The sequence below is a fragment of the Chionomys nivalis genome, chromosome 20 (genome assembly GCF_950005125.1).
Source record: "Chionomys nivalis chromosome 20, mChiNiv1.1, whole genome shotgun sequence".
NCBI classification, from domain to species: Eukaryota; Metazoa; Chordata; class Mammalia; order Rodentia; family Cricetidae; genus Chionomys; species Chionomys nivalis.
In genome coordinates, this window is record NC_080105.1 from 8,988,299 (window position 1) to 9,005,839 (window position 17,541).

Sequence of the window (17,541 nt, forward strand, 5' to 3'; positions counted from 1 at the left end):
CCCATTCCAACATCCTGTAACCATTCCAAATCCCTGTACCCCTTCTATTTCCTGGGCCCATTCCATTTTCGTGTACCCATTCCAACATCCTGTAACCATTCCAAATTTCTGTACCCCTTCTATTTCCTGTACCCATTCCATTTTTCTTTACCGGTTTCATTTTCATGTACTCATCACAACTTCCTGTACTCTAGTGATGAGGCAAGAAGGCCTGCTTCTTTTTTATCTCCCAGCTCCGGCATGGCTAGCTTAGCCCTGGAAATAATTACACAGAAACGTTATTCATTTAAATAGTGCCTGGCCCTTTAATTCCAGCCACTTATTGACTAATTCTCACATCTTGATTAACTCATTTCTAATAATCAGTCTAGCACCATGAAGTGGTGGCTAACCAGAACAATTCTAACCTACGTCCATCTCGGTCTGGAGCTTCATGGCTTCTGTCTGACTCTGCTTTCTTTCTCCCAGCATTCTGTTTGGTCTATTCCACCTATTTAAGCTGCTGTCCTCTCAAAAGGCCAAGGCAGTTTCTTTATTAACCAATGAAATTAATACATAGATAGAAGACCTTCTTACTCCACTGAATCCCTTCCCTTTTCTGTACCCATTCCAACATCCAGTACCCCTTCTATTTTCCTGTACCAATTCCTATATCCTGTACCCATTCCAACTTCCTGTACCCATTCCAACTTCCTGCACCCATTCCATTTTCCAGTACCTATTCCAAGATTCTGTACACATTCCATTTTGCTGTACCCATTCCATTTTCCTGTACCTCTTCAAACATCCTGTACCCATTTAATTTTCTGGACCTATTCCATTTTCTTGTACCAATTCCAACATCCTGTAAACCTTCAATTTCCTGTACCCATTCCAAAATCCTGTACCCATTCCAAAATCCTATACCCATTCCAACATCTGGTGACCCTTCCGTTCCTGTACTTATTCCAATACCTGAACCCATTAAGATTTCCCTGTACTCCTTTCATTTCCTATACCCATTCATTGTTCCTGTACCCCTTCCATTTCCTGAATGCATTTTACTGTACCCATTCCAATATCCTATACCCAATCAATTTCCTTTGTCCATTCCATTTACTGTACCCAATCCATTTTCCTGTACCCATTCCACCCCTTACAATTCCTGTGCCCATCTCAACATCCTGTACACATTCTGTTTTCCTGTGCCCATTCAATTTTCCTGTATCCATTTTAACTTCCTGTACCTACTGTATTTCCTGTACCCATTCCATTTCCTGTAACATTCCATTTTCCTCTACCCATTCCATTTTCTGTACCCATTCCAAGTTCCTGTACCCATTTCATTTCCTGTACCCATTCCATTTCCTGTATCCATTCCAAGTTCCTGTACCCATTCCAACTTCCTGTACCCATTCCATTTTCCTCTACCCATTCTATTTTCCTGTACACATTCGACCTTCTTGTACCAATAGACAAATCCTGTAACCACTTCCATATCCAGTTCCCATTCTAATATCCTGTACCATTTTTTACATCCTGAAACCATTCGCACAATCTTTACCAGTTCAAACTTAGCATGGACCGGCTCAGGAGAGCCACTCAGACCATGGGAGAAGCAAGGTCCTGGTAACAGGAAGGCACAAGTTCGGCGAATGACAGACAGACACAACACACAAGAGAGTGGTTGGAATCTGCTGTGATTTTACTGAATTCGTGTTTTCATTATATAGAATTCAAACAAAGGACAAATCAGAAGGTCATGTATCATTGGTTGGCACAGTAAGAAAGCTTTCTTTAGTCACATCAGCGATATTTAAGAAAAGTATATTATGAGGAACAGGTGTTAGACATAAAGCATCCTTAGAAGAGGAAATCTTGTCCTTGGGAATATAAACCTCAGGCAAGTGGTTTAATCTTTTTTTTTTTTTTTTGGTTTTTCGAAACAGGGTTTCTCTGTGATTTTGGAGCCTGTCTTGGAACTAGCTCTGTAGACCAGGCTGGTCTCGAACTCACAGAGATCCACCTGCCTCTGCCTCCCAAGTGCTGGGATTAAAGGCCTGCGCCACCACCGCCCGACTCAAGTGGTTTAATCTTATGAATAGAAAGTTTCTGTCTCAATATCACTATCATGGCCCTTCCTCTTCCTAACCCTTTATTTCATCTAGTGACCAAATATACCTAATCAGTTCTCTGCACCTGTTGAACTATACTTTTTAATACCTTCGTATGTAGCAGACACCGTGGGGGTTGGGATCTAGCAAGCCTATCCATAAAGTTCAGAGTATAATATAACAGTTTTTGTCCATCAACATTAACCCATCGATTCCCTTGCTCATCATACACCCTGTGTATAACAAAGCTTCTGCTGTAGTCTTATACATTCCCATACTGTGCTTCCCTATCCCAGAGCTGTTCCTGAAGATAATGATCCTTGTCTTGTATATATAAAGACTATCATTATTATGAAAGAAATTGAGCAAAGCTCATATCCCTCATAGCCAGCTACTCGGAAACCTGTCTATGCCTCAGTGGTGGCTAATACCGGGCAATCTGCCATTGACCTCCAGGAAGCCTAGTCCCATGGGACACATATCTCCCATCTGGCATAATGTCATATGTCATGTCACACAGATAACACTGGAGTTGGTGTGGTACAAACTCCAGTACCCATTCCATTTCCTGTACTCCTTTCAGTTTCCTGTACCAACTCCAACTTCCTGTACTCTTCCATTTGTTGTAGCCATTCCATTTTCCTGCACTCATTCCATTTTCCTGTACCCATTTCAACCTCCTGTACCCATTGATAAATCCTGTACCCATTTTCACATCCTGTACCCATTTCAATATTTTCTACCTTTTCTACATCCTGAATCCATTTCCACATTCTTTACCTGTTCCAACTTCCTGTACCCATTCCATTTTCCTGTACTCATTCTAACTTCCTGTACCTATTCACAAATCTCTTAATCACTGACATTTTTGGTACCCATGCCAATATCCTGTACCCTTTTCCACATCCTGAAATTATTCCCACATCAATTACCCATTCCAATTTCCTGTACCCATTCCATTTTTCTGTAACCATTCCATTTCCTGTACCCATTCAATTTTCCCCTACACATTCCATTTTCCTTTACCCGTTCCAACCTCCCATACCCATTTACAGTTCTCATACCCACTTTCATGTTCTGTATCTTCTCCACATCCTGAATCCATTCCCACATCCTTTACCTGTTCCAACTCCCTGTACCCATTCTATATTCCTGTACCCAGTTCATTTCCTCTACCCATTCCATTTTCCAGTATTTATTATAACTTCCTGTACCCATTTCAATATCCTGTACCTTTTCCACATACTGAATCCATTGCCACATCCTTCACCCAATCCAACTTCCTGTACCTATTCCATTTTCCTGTACTCATACCAATTTACTGTACCCATTCCATTTCCTGTACCCATTTCTTTTTCCTCTACCCATTCCATTTTCCTTTACCCTTTCCATTTTCCTGTAAATATTCTAACTCTCGGTACCCATTGATAAATCCCATACCCATTCACAAATCTCATACCCTTTTCCATATCCTGAAACCATTCAAACATCCTTTACCCGTTCCAACTTCAGGTACCCATTCCATTTTCCTGTACCCATTACCACTTTCTGTACTGAGTTACAAATCCTGTACCCATTCATAAATCCCCTACCCATTTTCATATCCTGAAAGCATTCAAACATTCTTTACCTGTTCTAACTTCCTATACCTATTCCCTTTTCCTGTACCCATTCCCACAACCTTTACCTATTTCTACATCCTGTTCCCATTCCCACATGCTCTACCCATTCCAACATCCTCTAAGCATTCCCATATCCTGTACAAATTCTATTATCCTGTATCCATTCCAACATCTTGTACCCATTCCCAAATCCATTCCCCATTCCCACATCCTATACCCATTTCAACTTTCTGTACCCATTACTATGTCCTGTGCCCAATCCCATATCTTGAACACATTCCCAGATCCTACCAGTTCCAACAACCTGTACCAATCCTCACATCACATACCCATGAACACATCCTTTACCCATTCAGAAATTCTGTACCCATTCCCACAACCTGAACCCATTCTTAAATCCTGTAGCTATTTTAACATCCTGTACTCTTTCCCACATCCTGTAACCATTCCCAAATCCTTACTCATTCCAACTTCCTGAACCTATTCCATTGTCTTTTACACTTGCCCACTCCTGTACCCATTACAACATCCCAAACCCATTTCCACTTCATGTACCCATTCCAACTTTCTTTACCCCTCCCAACTTCCTGTACCCACATCATTTTCTATACCCATGTTGCATTGTGCTGCTTATTTGCCCCTGCTGCCCAGAAACGAAATAATTACACAGAAACTGTATTAATTAAATCACTGTTTGGCCTATTAGCTCTAGCTTCTTATTGGCTAACTCTTACATATTAACTCAACCCACTTCTATTAATCTGTATATCACCTCGAGGTCGGAGCCTACCATCAAAGTTTCAGCATATCTATCTTTTGCGATGACTCCATGGCGTCTCTATGACTCTGTCCTTCTTTTTCCCAACATTCACTCTAGCTTTTCCTGCCATGTTCTGTTTTGTCCTTGCCATATGTTCAAAGCAGTGCTTTATTCATTAACCAATAAAAGCAACATGTAGATAGAAGGATCTCCCACATGATTTCCTCTTTTCTGTTTAAACAAGAAAGAAGGCTTTAACTGACCAGTCTCAGGACACTGGCAGAAGGTTAAGCTAGTGATCCAGTTCAGAGACAGTGAACTCCACTGGAACAGGTACAGGGAGCAACTGCTGAGAGAGTGAGCCAGAGACCGCTGAGGGTCTGGATGTGAATCTGGAACCTTCAAGAGAGTAGACATAAGCCAGGATCCCTGTGGGTCTGTGTATAAGTCTAGAGTCTCTGAGCACCCATCCCAGAGCCTTCATCACAAACTGCTTGTCATGACATAGTCTTGTCCATGGTTGCTTCAAACAAACCTGGTCTAGAGATGTGAGGCCAGAACCAAGGGTCTACAGAGTTGGGTACAAAGCCATGGCACCAGGTGTCCCACTCCAGTGTTAGTCAGGGTTCTACTGCTGCAGTGAAACACTAGGCTGGAGTGGACCTGAGACGACACTCCACAGAAGTGGGAGCGGATCCAGACCAGGGACATTTACAGACCAGACTGAGCCAGTGACCTGGGCCAGAGCAGACCTCAGACAGTGAACTCCACAGGAACAGGTACAGGGGAGCAACCGCTGAGTGAGTGAGCTGGAGCCAGAGACCACTGAGGGTCTCAACATGAAGCTGGTACCTTCAAGGGAGTAGACCTAAGCTAGGACCCTTACAGGTCTGGACGTGAGTCTGGGATCTCCAAGGAACTAGGCCTAAGCCAGGACCTCTGCAGGTCTTGGTATGAATCTGGGACCTCCAAGGGAGTAGAGAAGAACTAGAGATCTTTGTGGGGCCAGGCATGAGTCTGGGACCTCAGAGGGAGTAGGTCTGAGCCAGGACCTCTATGGGTCTGGACATTGGTCTGGAACATCAAAGGGAATAGGCAGGAACCTGGAACCTCTACGGGTACGAGCATGAGTCTGGGAATTCTGAGGGAGTAAGCCTGAGCCAGGTCCCCTGCATTTCTCGGCACACTCAAGCCTGAGAAGTCCAAGGCAGTAGACCAGAGTCAGAGACCTTTGCAGGACCAACTCCAAGTCAGGGACCTCTGCAGGAGTGGATCCAGACAAGAATTTACAGAAACAGGTCAAAACTAATAACCTAGGCCATAGGAGGCCTGAGGCAAGGAACTCGATCTTGCGCCAAAGCAGAATTGAAACAACAAATTCCACAGGACTGGGACTGAACCAGCTATCTAGGATGGAGTGTGCCTGAGGAAGCAAGCTCCATGGAAACAGAAGCCAGGAGCCAATCCAGTCCCAGGACATCGGCAAAACAGGACTGAGCCAGCAGCCAAGAAATGAGCCAGACCCAGACACCACTGTGGATCCGACCTGGATCTGGGACATTTAAGGGAGTAGAACTAATCCAGAACTCTGTGGGTCTGGACATGAGCCTAGGACCTCCAATAAACTAGGACCTCTGCCAGTCTGGGATTGAATCTGGGTTCTCTGCACTTCAGGGTCCACCTGAGCCTGGGAACTCCAAGAAAGTAGACCAGAGCCAGAAACCTTAGCATGACCAACTCCAAGTCACTGACATCTGCAGGAGGGAATCCACACCAGGATTTACAAAAACAGATCAAAGCCAGAAATCTAGGCTTAAGTAGGCTTAAGACAGCAAACTCCAAGGGAGCAGAGCAAAGCACAGGAACATTGAGCTATCTCCAGGAACATGAAATGACCAATGAGGTAACAAGAACTGTGGCACTGACTGTACCACGAGGAACAATTATCTGAACTTTGGATTCACTGGCACTTAGAAGATTAATCAACAGAATCTCAGACAGCCCCAACCATACCTATTGTAGGAAAAGATGAGTAGAAAAGGTAAGATCACATGCTACACCACAAAGAGCAACACAATACCAGTAAAACCTAAAGACCCTACAAATGTAAGACCTGAACAGCCAAATATGGATGAACCAGAAGAAAATAAGCAAAAAAACCTCAAGAGAATGTTTGAAATTCTTAAAGATGAAATGAGAAATCACCTTAAAGAAATGAAGAAAAAAAACAAACAAAAACTAGGAAGACATCAGCAAATCCCATTAAAAAAACAAGAAAAAGAAATCAAACATATGAAAAAAACTACTCAAGACTTGAAAATTGAAATAGAACCAATAAAGAAAACACAAGCCAAGAGGATTAGAGAAACAGAAATCATGAGAAAAAGATCAGGAACCACAAATGAAGCATGAACAGCAGAATACAAGAAATGGAAGAAAGAATCTCAAGCACTGAAGATAAAATAGAAAATATAAACTCGTCAGTTAAAGAAAACTAACAAAAGCTTAACCCAAAATATCCATGAAATATGGGATATCATGAAAAGGCCAAATCTTAGAATAATAGGTATATAAAAAGGAGAAGTTCAACTCAAAAGCACAGAAAATATATTTAACAACCTAAAGAAACCATTCCCACAGAGTACTAGAAGAAAACTCCAACCCAAGGAAGTTGGCTACACCAATAAAAACACAGAAAATTGATGGTCTCATAGTAGAAAATCCCAAAGAATAAAAAAATACACAAATTAACATCACCAACAATGAAAACTACATTAACAGGAGACACCAATAACTGGTCATTAATATCACTTAATGTAAATGTACTCAACTATAAAAAGACACAGGCTAACAGTTTGGATACAAGAACAGAATCCATCCTTCTTCTGAATATAAGAAACACATATCAGGGACTTCAGGCAACTGAGGAGAGGGAACCTGAAATGATCCTATCCTGTACTGATGAATATCTTACATATCACCTTCGAACCTTCATCTGGTGATGGATCGAGACAGAGACAGAGACTCAATTTGGAACAACGGTCTGAGCTCTTAAGGTCCAAATGAGGAGCAGAAGGAGGGAGAACATGAGCAAGGAAGTCAGGACCACGAGGGGTGCACCCACCCACTGTGACAGTGGAACTGATCTATTGGGAGCCCACCAAGGCCAGCTGGACTGGGACTGAATAAGCATGGGTTAAAACTGGACTCTCTGAACATGGCGGACAATGAAGGCTGATGAGAAGTCAAGGACAATAGCAATAGGTTTCGATCCTAATACATGAACTGACTTTGTGGGAGCTTAGCCTGTTTGGACGCTCACCTTCCTGGACCTAGATAGAAGGGGGAAGACCTTGGTCTTCCCGCAGGGCAGGGAATTTGGACTGCTCTTCAGTATCGAGAGGGAGGGGGAATGGAGTGGGGGGAGGAGAAGAAGAGTGGGGATGGGGGAGGGGAGTGAGGGGAGGGGGCAATATTTGGGAGGAGGGGGAGGGAAATGGGAAACGGGGAGCAGGTGGAAATTTTAATTAAAAAAGCATAAAAATAGGGAAGCAGGGGACCCCCGACCTGTCCGAACAGAAGCGGTGGGGACCCTCCTGAGTGGGGAGAGCATTCTCAGACCCCCTACACTCCCCTGGTAAGCCTGCAAAAGCTGATACCCTCTGCGGGGACTGCTCCTCCTCTGCTGCGCCCTCTCTATTTCTGGCACATCCCAGCTTGTGCCCAGGGCCCTCTTCCACTCCCCCTCCCTTCTGCGGGGCTGCGGGATCACTCAGTATAGCCTGTTTGGGCACTGGGTCGGGAGCTCGGGGCAGAGGACAGCGGGAGATTCTCTGTTTTGGTGGCTGGCCTACAGAGGGGTAGGCCTTTTGTGGATGAGGTCCTGGGCAAACGGGGAGCCTGGTCCTGGTTGAAGATCCTTCTGAGTGGTGAGAGTCATCTTGGCCCACAGCGAGAGCCAGGAAACGGAGTGAGGGCACTTTGTAAGTGGGGCCCTTGGCCAGCAGGGAAACCTGGTCTTGACTTAAAAGACCCATTAAGATAGCATTGATAGGAGGAGATGGGCAGGCGCCAAGGCAAGAATTCACCCAACAATCTGAAAAACAACATGAAAATACCAGAAGCCAATGATCTTACAACGGAAGGACTTGAACACCCTAACACAGAAGAAGTGGAAAAATTGACTTTATGAAAGCAATAGAGTCCCTAAAATAACATGTAAAAAACACCCTTATAGAAATGGATGAGAAGTATAACAAAAAGTTTGATGAAATGAGTAAATACGTAAATGATGCCCTGGGAAACCAAGAAAAAATGATCAAACAGGTAATGGAAACAGTTCAAGAATTGAAAACGGAAATTGAAGCAAGGAAGAAAACACAAAATGAGGACCAGTTGGATATGGAAAATCTAGGTCAATGAGCAGAGGCTACAGAAACAAGCATAATCAACAGACTACAAGAGATAGAAGAAAGAATCTCAGATTCTGAAGACAACATAGAGAAAATAAACGCACTGGTCAAAGAAAACAGCAAAATCAATAAAGTTTCATCACAAAACATTTAGGAAATATGGGACACAATAAAAAGACCAAAGCTAAGAATAATAGGGATACAAGAAGGAGAAGAATCACAACTCAAAGGTCCAGAAATAATTTTTAACAAAATTATAGAAGAAAACTTTCCCAACATAAAGAAAGATATTGCTTTGAATATTCAAGAAGCATACAGAACACCAAACAGACTGGATCAAAGAAAAACATCCCCTTGCCATATTATAATCAAAACACAAAATATACAGATTAAAGAAAGAATATTAAGAGCTGCAAAGGAAAAAGGGCAAGTTACCTAAAAAGGTAAACCAATCAGACTTACACCTGACTTCTCTATGGAAACCATGAAAGCCAGAAGGTCCTGGATAGAGGTACTGCAGAAACTAAGAGACCATGGATGCAAACCCAAACTACTATACCCAGCCAAGCTATCGTTCACTATCAATGGAGAAAACAAGACATTCCAGGATAAAAACAAATTTAAACAATACGTAGCCACAAATCCAGCCCTACAGAAAGTAATAGAAGGAAAATCACAACACAAGTAATCCAACATAGCCAACACTGCCTACAATAACTCAGGCATCTAGCGACCCTTCACCAGCACGACTGAAAGAAGGGAGACACACAAACTCTACTACAAAAAACAATAGGAATAACCAGAGCAATCAACCACTGGTCATTAATATCACTTAATATTAATGGTCTCAATTCACCTATAAAAAGGCACAGGCTAAGAGATTGGATACGAAAACAGGATCCAACATTCTGCTGTTTGCAAGAAACACATCTCAACCACAAAGACAGGCATCTACTCAGAGTAAAGGGTTGGGAAAAGGTATTTCAAGCAAATGGTCCTAAGAAAAAAGCAGGTGTGGCCATACTAATTCCTAACAAAATGGACTTCAAACTAAAATCAATCAGAAGAGATCGAGATTTACACTTTATACTCATAACAGGAACAATTCATCAGGTTGAAGTCTCAATCCTGAATATCTATGCCCCTAATATAAAAGCACCCACTTATGTAAAACAAATATTACTAAAACTCAAGGCAGACATGAAACCACACACACTAGTAGTAGGAGACTTCAACACACCTCTCTCACCAATGGACAGGTCAATCAGACAGAAATTAATAGAGAATTCAGAAAATTGTTGGAGGTAATGAAGCAAATGGACTTAACCGACATCTATAGAACATTCCACCCAAATAGGAAAGAATATACCTTCTTCTCTGCAGCTCATGGAACCTTCTCGAAAATTGACCACATACTCGGTAACAAAGGAAACCTCCACAGATACAAAAAAATATCAGTGTCCTCCTGTGTCTTATCAGATCACCACAGATTAAAGTTAGAAGGCAACAACAATGCTACCCCCCAAAAGCTGACAAACTCATGGAAACTGAACAGTCAACTACTGAACCACACCTGGGTCAAGGAAGAAATTAAGAAAGAAATTAAAGTCTTCCTTGAATTTAATGAAAATAAAGAGACAACATACTCAAACTTATGGGACACGATGAAAGCAGTGCTCAGAGGAAAGTTCATAGCACGAAGTGCCCACTTAAAGAAAACGGAGAAAGGATACATTGGGGACTTAACAGCACACCTGAAAACTCTAGGAAAAAAAGAAGCAGAAGCACCCAGGAGGAGTAGAAGACTGGAAATAATCAAACTGAGGGCGGAAATCAACAAAATAGAAACACAGAAAACAGTCCAAAGATTCAATGAAACAAAAAGTTGGTTCTTGGAGAAAATCAACAAGATCGACAAACCCCCATTCAAACTAATTAAATTACAGAGAGAGAACACGCAAATAAATGAGATCAGAAATGAAAAGGGAGACATAACCACAGACACACAGGAAATTCAGAGAATCATTAGATCTTAATATAAAAGCTTGTATGCCACAAAACTGGAAAATGCAAAAGAAATGGACATTTTTTTTTATAAGTACCATATACCAAAGCTAAAACAAGAAGAGGTGAATGATCTAAATAGACTGGTTAGTCACGTAGAATTAGAAACGGTTATCAAAAATCTCCCTTCCAAAAAAAGCCCAGGACCAGATGGTTTCAATGCAGAATTCTACCAGACCTTCCAAGAAGACCTAATACCTATACTCCTTAAGGTATTTCACAATATAGAAACAGAAGAGTCATTGCCAAATTCCTTTTATGAAGCTACAGTTACCCTGATACCAAAACCACACAAAGACCCAACCAAGAAAGAGAATTACAGGCCTATCTCACTCATGAACATAGATGCAAAAATTCTCAATAAAATACTGGCAAACCAAATCCAAGAACACATCAGAAAAATTATCCGTTATGATCAAGTAGGCTTCATCCCAGAGATGCAGGGCTGGTTCAACATACGCAAATCTATCAAAGTAATCCACCATATAAATAAACTGAAAGAAAAAACCATATGATCATTTCATTAGATGCTGAAAAAGCATTCGACAAAATTCAACACCCCTTTATGATGAAGGTCCTGAAGAGATTAGGGATAAAAGGATCATACCTAAATATAATAAAAACTATTTACAGCAACCGACAGCCAACATTAAATTAAACGGAGAAAAACTCAAAGCCATCCCACTAAAATCAGGAACACGACAAGGATGTCCACTTTCTCCATACCTCTTCAATATAGTGCTTGAAGTTTTAGCAATAGCGATAAGACAACATAAGGGGATCAAGGGGATTCGTATTGGAAAGGAAGAAGTTAAGCTTTCGTTATTTGCAGATGATATGATAGTATACATAAGCGACCCAAAAAACTCTACCAAAGAACTCCTACAGCTGATAAACACCTTTGGGAATGTGGCAGGATACAAGATCAACTCCAAAAAATCAGTTGCCTTCCTATACACAAAGGATGAGGAAGCAGAGAGGGAAATCAGAGAAGCATCACCTTTCACCATAGCCACAAATAGCATAAAATATCTTGGAGTAACTCTAACCAAGGAAGTGAAAGAACTATTTGACAAGAACTATAAGTCTTTGAAGAAAGAAATCGATGAGGACACCAGAAAATGGAAGGACCTCCCCTGCTCTTGGATTGGGAGGATCAACATAGTAAAAATGGCAATTCTACCAAAAGCAATCTATAGATTCAACGCAATCCCCATCAAAATCCCATCAAAATTCTTCACAGATCTGGAAAAGACAATAATCAACTTTATATGGAAAAACAAAAAACCCAGGATAGCCAAAACAATCTTATACAATAAAGGATTGTCTGGGGGCATTACCATCCCTGACTTCAAACTCTATTACAGAGCTACAGTATTGAAAACAGCTTGGTATTGGCATAGAAACAGAGAAGTCGACCAATGGAATCAAATAGAAGACCCTAACTTTAACCCACAAACCTATGAACACCTGATTTTTGATAAAGGAGCTAAAAGTATTCAATGGAAGAAAGAAAGCATCTTTAACAAATGGTGCTGGCAAAACTGGATGTCAGCCTGTAGAAGAATGAAAATAGATCCATATTATCACCATGCTCAAAACTGAAGTCCAAATGGATTAAAGACCTCAATATCAGTCCGAACACACTGAACCTGATAGAAGATAAAGTGGGAAGTACTCTACAACACATGGGCACAGGAGAACACTTCCTACGTACAACCCCAGCAGCACAGACATTAAGGGCATCATTGAATAAATGGGACCTCCTGAGACTGAGAAGTTTCTGTAAAGCAAAGGACACTGTCACTAAGACAAAAAGGCAACCCACTGAGTGGGAGAAGATCTTCACCAACCTCGCAACAGACAAAGGTCTGATCTCTGAAATATATTGAGAACTCAAGAAAGTAGACCGTAAAGGGCTAATCAACCCAATTAAAAAATGGGGCACTGAACTGAACAGAGAATTCTCAACAGAAGAAGTTCGAATGGCCAAAAGAAATTTAAGGTCATGCTCAACTTCCCTAGCGATAAGGGAAATGCAAATCAAGACAACTTTAAGATACCATCCTACACCTGTCAGAATGGCTAAAATAAAAAACACCAATGATAGCCTTTGCTGGAGATGTTGTGGAGAAAGGGGTACACTCATCCATTGCTGGTGGGAATGCAAACTTGTGCAACCACTTTGGAAAACAGTGTGGTGGTTTCTCAGGAATTTCGGGATCCACCTACCCCTGGACCCAGCAATACCACTCTTGGGAATATACCCAAGAAATTCCCTATCATACAACAAAAGTATATGCTCAACTATGTTCATAGCAGCATTGTTTGTAATAGCTAGAACCTGGAAACAACCTAGATGCCCTTCAATGGAAGAATGGATGTAGAAAGTATGAAACATATACATATTAGAGTACTACTCAGCAGTAAAAAGCAATGACTTCCTGAATTTTGCAGGCAAATGGACGAAAATAGAAAACACTATCCTGAGTGAGCTGAGCCAGACCCAAAAAGAGGAACATGGGATGTACTCACTCATATTTGGTTTCTAGCCAGGAATAGGGGACGTTGAGACTATTATGCGTGATCCTGGAGAAGCTAATTAAGTAGGTGAACCCAAAGAAAAACATTTAGGCGATGAAACGGGACAGAGACAAAGACCCACATCGGAGCACCGGACTGAAATCTCAAGGTCCAAATCAAGAGCAGGAGACAGAGCACGAGCAAGGAACTCAGGACCGCGAGGTGTGCACCCACACACTGAGACAATGGGGATGTTCTATCAGGAACTCACCAAGGCCAGCTGGCCTGGGTCTGAAAAAGCATGGGATAAAACCGGACTTGCTGAACATAACGGACAATGAGGACTACTGAGAACTCAAGAACAATGGCAATGGGTTTTTAATCCTACTGCACGTACTAGCTTTATGGGAGCCTAGGCAGTTTGGATGCTCACCTTACTAGACCTGGATGGAGGTGGGTGGTCCTTGGACTTCCCACAGGGCAGGGAACCCGGATTACTCTTAGGGATGATGAGGGAGGGGGACTTGATGGGGGAGGTGGAGCGAAATGGGAGGTGGTGGCAGGGAGAAGGCAGAAATCTTTAATAAATAAATTAATTACTTAAAAAAAGGATAAAAATTTAAAAAAAAGAAGCTGGAAATATCCCACACTACTGAATTAACAGAATGTTTGAAAACTTTAGAACAAAAAGAAGCAAACTCACCTAAGATAACTAGACAGCACGAAATAATCAAATTGAGAGCTGAAATTATCAAAATAGAAACAAAGAAAACAATACAAAGAATCAATGAGACAAAGAGTTGGTTCTTTGAGAAAATCAACAAAATAGATGAAACTTTATACAAAATAACCAAAAGTAGAGAGAAAACATCCAAATTAACAAAATCAGAAATGAAAGGGGGAATCTGCCCTCAGTGCGGGCTTCACTGTTTCTTGCCCGCACTATCCTGCATCCAGTGCCTCCACTGCCCGGGCCTGCCTGCCCGCTGGTGCCTCCGCCGCCCGGACTTGCCTGCCTGCCGGTGCCTCCGCCGCCCGGGCCTGCCTGCGCGCTGGTGCTTCCGCCACCTAGGCCTGCCTGCCGATGCCTCCGCCACCCGGGCCTGCCTGCCGGTGCCTCCGCCACCTTGGCCTGCCTGCGCGCCGGTGCCTCTGCCGCCCGGACTTGCCTGCCTGCTGGTGCCTCCGCCGCCCCGGACTGCCTGCGTGCAGGTGCTTCCGCCACCTAGGCTTGCCTGCCGGTGCCTCCACCACCAGGGCCTGCCTGCCGGTGCCTCCGCCGCCCGGGCCTGCCTGCAAGCCGGTGCTTCCGCCTCCTAGGCCTGCCTGCCGGTGCCTCCACCACCCCGGACTGCCTGAGTGCAGGTGCTTCCACCGCCTAGGCTTGCCTGCCGGCACCTCCACCACCAGGGCATGCCTGCCGGTGCCTCCTCCGCCCGGGACTGCCTGCGCGCCGGTGCAAAAGGGATGTTCTATCGTGTTCTATCGGGAACTCACCAAGGCTAGCTGGCCGGGGTCTGAAAAAGCATGGGACAAAACCAGTCTCGCTGAACATAATGGACAATGAGGACTACTGAGAACTGAAGAACAATGGCAATGGGTTCGTGATCCTATTGCACGTAATGGCTTTGTGGGAGCCCAGGTAGTTTGGAGGCTCACCTTAATAGACCTGGATGGAGGTGGGTGGTCCTTGGACCTCCCACAGGGCAGAGAAACCTGCTTGCTCTTTGGGCTGAGGAGGGAGGAAGACTTGATTGGGGGACGGGGAGGGAATGGGAAGTGGTGGTGGGAAAGAGGCAGAAATCTTTAATAATTAAATAAATTAATTAATAAAAAAAGAAATGAAAGGGGGAACATAACAACAGACATAGAGGAAATACAGAGAATCATCAGGTCATATTTCAAAAACCTGTTCTCCACAAAATTGGAAAACTTAAAGGAAATGGACAACTTTCTGGATAAATATCACTTACCAAAGTTAAATCAAGACCAGATAAACAAATTAAACAGTCCCATAACTGCTGAGGAAATAGAAACAGTCATCAAAAGTCTCCCAACCCCCCCCCCAAAAAAAATCACAGGACCAGATAATTTAGGTTTGGAATTCTACAAGACTTTCAAAAAAGAACTAATACCAATACTCCTCAAATTATTCCACACAATAGAAACAGAAGAAACTTTGCTAAACTCTTTGTATTAGGCTACATTTACCCTGATACCCAAACCACAGAAAGACATTACTAAGATAGAGGATTACAGAGCAATCTCACTCATGAATATTTATGCAAAAATACTAAATAAAATACTAGCAAATCAAATCCAAGAACACATCAAAACCATCATCCAACATAATCAAGTCAGCTTCATCCCAGAGATACGGAGATGGTACAACATACAAAAATCTGTCAAAGTAATCCACCATACAAACAAGCTGAAAAATAAAAACCACATGATCATCTCATTAGATGCTGAAAAAGCATTTGACAAAATACAACATCCCTTCATGATAAAGGTCTTGGGGAGAGCAGCAATATAAGGAACATACCTAAACATAATTAAGGCAATATACAGCAAGCCAACAGCCAACATCCAAATAAATGGAGAGAAACTTCCAGAGTGGAATCTTGTTCCTGATTAGATTCCATTCTAATCAGGAACAAGACAAAGGTGTCCAGTCTCCCCATATCTATTCAATATAGTTCTTGAGGACCTAGCTAGAGCAATAAGACACCAAAGGGAGATCAAGGGGATACAAATCAGAAAAAAAATGTCAAACCCTCACTGTTTGGTGATGATATGATAGTTTACATAAGCAATCCCAAAAATACTACCAAGGAACTTCTACAACTCATAAACACTTTCAGAAATGTAGCAGGATACAAGATTAACTCAAAAAAAGTCAGTAGCCCTCCTGTACACAGATGATAAAAGGGCTGAGGAAGAAATCAGAATAGCAACCCCCTTCCCAATAGCCACAAATAGCATAAAATATCTCAGAGTAACTCTAAGTGGAAGACTTGTATGACAAGAACTTTAAATCTTTAAAGAAAGAAATTGAAGACACCAGAAAGTGGAAAGACCTCCCATGCTCTTGGGTAGGCAGAATGAACAGAGTAAAAATGGCAATCTTACCAAAAACAATCTATAGATTCAATGTAATGCCCATCAAAATCCCAGCAAAATTCTTCACAGACCTCAAAAGAATGGTACTCAACTTCATATGGAAAAGCAAACACCCAGGATAGCCAAAACAATCCTGTACAATAAAAAAACTTCTTGAGGCATCACAATCCCTGACTTCAAACTCTACTACAGAGCTACAGTACTGGAAACAGCCTGGTATTGGCATGAGAACAGACAGGAGGACCAATGGAACAGAATAGAAGACCCAGCTATCAATCCAACATCTTCAAACACCTGATCTTTGATAAAGAAGCAAAAAATATCAAATGGAAAAAAAGAAAGCATATTTAAGAAATGGTGGTGGCATGACTGGATATCAACATGTAGAAGAATGAAAATAGACCCATATCTATAACCATGCACAAAACTCCAGTCCAAATAGATCAGAGACCTCAACATAAAGCCAGCCACGCAGAACCTCATAGAAGAGAAAGTGGGAAGTACATTTGAATATTTTGGCACAGGGAACCACTTCCTAAATATAACCCCAGCAGCACAGACACTGGGAGAAACAATTAATAAATGGGATCTCCTAAAACTGAAAAGCTTCCATAAAACAATGGACGTGGTCAACAAGACAAAACGACAGCCTACAGAACAGGAAAAGATCTTCACTAACCCCACATCAGACAGAGGTCTGATCTCCAAAATATAAAAGAACTCAAGAAATTGGACACCAAAAGAACACATAATTCAATTAAAAAAAATGGAGTACAGACCTAAACAGAGAACTCTCAACAGAGGAATCTAAAATGGCTGAAAGACACTTAAGGAAATGCTCATCATCCTTAGTCATCAGAGAAATGCAAATCAAAACAAATCTGTGATTCCATCTTACACCTGTAAAAATGGTCAAGATCAAAAACACTAATGACAACTTATGC